The 2,883-nt window shown below is 38.0% G+C and overlaps 1 non-coding gene across 1 annotated transcript; it reads right to left on the bottom strand.

Annotated features, from left to right (window-relative positions):
- Positions 1-669: 669 nt before the first annotated feature.
- LOC131178884 (small nucleolar RNA R71) lies at positions 670-777 on the bottom strand. The gene has a single exon (XR_009147892.1). It is a non-coding gene; the product is annotated as a small nucleolar RNA R71 (small nucleolar RNA).
- Positions 778-2,883: the final 2,106 nt, after the last annotated feature.

Here is a 2,883-nt window from a genome sequence, read left to right as displayed (position 1 = left end):
TTTTTAGTTTTATCTTTGTTATCTTTTCATTTTGTGTTTTGTTTGTTCTTTTTCAGGTACTTTTAATCTTTTATGAGAAGAGCTAGAAGCACAAGTGATACATCCTTATTGTTCAATCCTGAAATAGAGAAATTTTGCAAGGCCAACAAGAAAGAAACCAGAAGAAGGAAGGAAGCTTTGAGAGAGACTGAATTAGAAGCGCATATGGTGATGAAAGAATTAGAATTGGTGTTGGTAATGCCGAAATGGTCAAAACAATGAAAATGAAGCCCAAGGGGAAGAAGTTGTTAATGCAAACGTGCCTAGGGGAAGTATGATGGATCATGCTTTTCCACGTTTTGATGATTTGAGAGAGAGCATAGCAAGACCAAGGATTGATGCAAATAGCTACAAGATGGATTTTGGAGTTCTTCAAATGATTCAAAATTCTCAATTTGGAGGACATCCTTCCGAAAATCCACACACACACTTGAAGAAGTTTGCTATGATTTGTGATATGCAAAAACAATCTGGAGTATCTGATGATGCAGCAAGATTGAAGCTATTCCCATTCTCTTTGAAAGATAGAGCATTGGATTGGCTTGATTCTTTACCTCACAACTCCATTACAAATTGGGAGCAACTCACTGATGCATTTCTTGCACAATATTTTCCACCTGGAAAAACTCAAGAGTTGAGGAATCAAATGACAGCTTTCAGACCAAGAGAAGATGAAACTCTTTATGAGTCATGGATGAGATGGAAGGAATTAGAGAGATTATGCCCACATCATGCCATTCCGAAATGGATGATAAATCAAAATTTTTACACCAATGTCACTCCTGCAATCAGAGGAATTATTGATGCTCAAACAGGAGGAGAATTTATTATAAAGCATGAAGATGAAGCTTATGAGCTATTGGAGAAAATTGCAAAGAATACTCATCTTTGGAGTAGTCCAAGAGGACCAGCTCCAACTCAGAAAAGGCAAGCTGCTGGAATGTATGATCTTGATCCATTCAACATGATTAATGCAAAGTTTGATGCACTTACAAATGTCCTTGCTAAGAAGATGGAAGATTTGAGTATGTTGGTTAGTTCATCATCATCAGCTGGAAGTTCACAACAAGTGGCTTATGCAGAGGAAACAACCAGCTGTGGAGTAGATTATGGAGAACAAGCAGCATATGTTGGTAATTATGGAAACAAGCAAATGGGGAATCCTTATTCTCAAACTTACAATCCAAATTGGAGGAATCATCCCAACTTTTCATGGGGAAATCAGCAAAATCAAGTTCAAAATCAGAATTTTCAACCACAACAGCAGAGTCAAGTTCCATATCAGCAAAATAGGCAACCACTGCCTAATTTTCAGCCCAAAAATATGAACCCTCCACCAAAACAAAGAAGAACGAAATTCCACCATCAAGCTTTATTGCAATGATTCTTGCCAACCAAAACAAGCATGATGAGGAGATGAGAGAGGTGAAGGCAAGGTGGAACAGATGCAAACACACAAATGTATCGCCGGAAAATCGATTACACAACAAGCATCTTCCTCAAGTTCCACATGTTTTGGAAAGCTTCCAAGTCTCCCTGATTCTCCAAGAGAGCAGTGTCAAGCTATTACTTTAAGAAGTGGTAAAGTTATAAATGATGAGAAGAGTGAAAACAGTGAGGAGAGAAAATGAGAAAAATACTGATGAGAGTGAAAAACAAGAGAGTGCAGAAAAATGTAAGGAGAAATTTGAAGAAAAAGAAGAGAAATATATACCTCCTGAGCCCTACAAGCCACAACTTCCCTTTCCACAAAGATTTCACAAAGCCAAGCTTGATAGGCAATTTGGGAAGTTCTTAGAGGTTTTGAAAAAACTTTACATAAATGTGCCTTTTGTTGATGCTCTTTCACAAATGCCCTCTTATGCAAAATTCTTGAAAGAAATTCTCTCAAACAAGAGGAAACTTGAAGATGATGAAACTGTAGCTTTGACAGAAGAATGTAGTGCTATCCTCCAAAGGAAACTTCCTCCAAAGCTTAAGGATCCAGGGAGTTTTTCAATTCCATGCCACATTGGAGAGTCTTGTTCTACAAAAGCTCTATGTGATTTAGGGGCTAGTGTTAGCCTTATGCCCCTCTCTATTTATGAGAAGCTCAACATGGGAGATCTAAAGCCAACCCACATTTCTCTTCAGTTAGCTGACAGAACAATCAAGTATCCTGAAGGGATTTTGGAGAATGTGCCCCTGAAGGTTGGAAAGTTCTATATACCTGTTGACTTTGTCATCTTGGACATGGAGGAAGATTCTAATATTCCAATTATCTTGGGGAGACCCTTTCTAGCTACAGCAGGAGCATTGATTGATGTGAAAGGAGAAAAGCTGACTCTTAGGGTTGGTGAAGAGCAATTGGTTTTCAATATTAATAACACTATGAAAAAGCATCATTCTGAAGCTGATACTTGCTTGAGAGTTGATATCATTGATGAGCTGGTTGAAGAACATTTCAGGAAGAAATATCCAGAAGATCCACTTGAAAATTGTTTGGTTCATGGAAGAGGCTTAGATTATGACAACCCTCATGTAGCTGCATATACTCAACACTTAGAGGGAAGTCCACCATTCATTTCTGCTCCAGTCTTTCAACTCACACAAAAGGAAAAAGCTGAATTTAAGCAACCATCATTCAAGGAAGAAGATGCACCTAAGGTAGAACTTAAGCAACTTCCTTCTCAGCTCAGGTATGAATTTCTTGGCACCAATAACACTTATCCAGTAATTGTAAATGCAAATTTGAGTACATTAGAGGCTGATAAGTTGTTAAGAGTGTTGAGACAATTTAGGAAAGTCTTAGGATACACCATAGATGACATTAAGGGAATAAGCCCACACTTTTGCATGCATAGA

This window comes from Hevea brasiliensis, chromosome 3 (genome assembly GCF_030052815.1).
Source record: "Hevea brasiliensis isolate MT/VB/25A 57/8 chromosome 3, ASM3005281v1, whole genome shotgun sequence".
Classification (NCBI taxonomy): Eukaryota; Viridiplantae; Streptophyta; class Magnoliopsida; order Malpighiales; family Euphorbiaceae; genus Hevea; species Hevea brasiliensis.
Note: the sequence above shows the minus strand (reverse complement) of the source record. Positions and strands in the feature narration are given on the sequence as shown.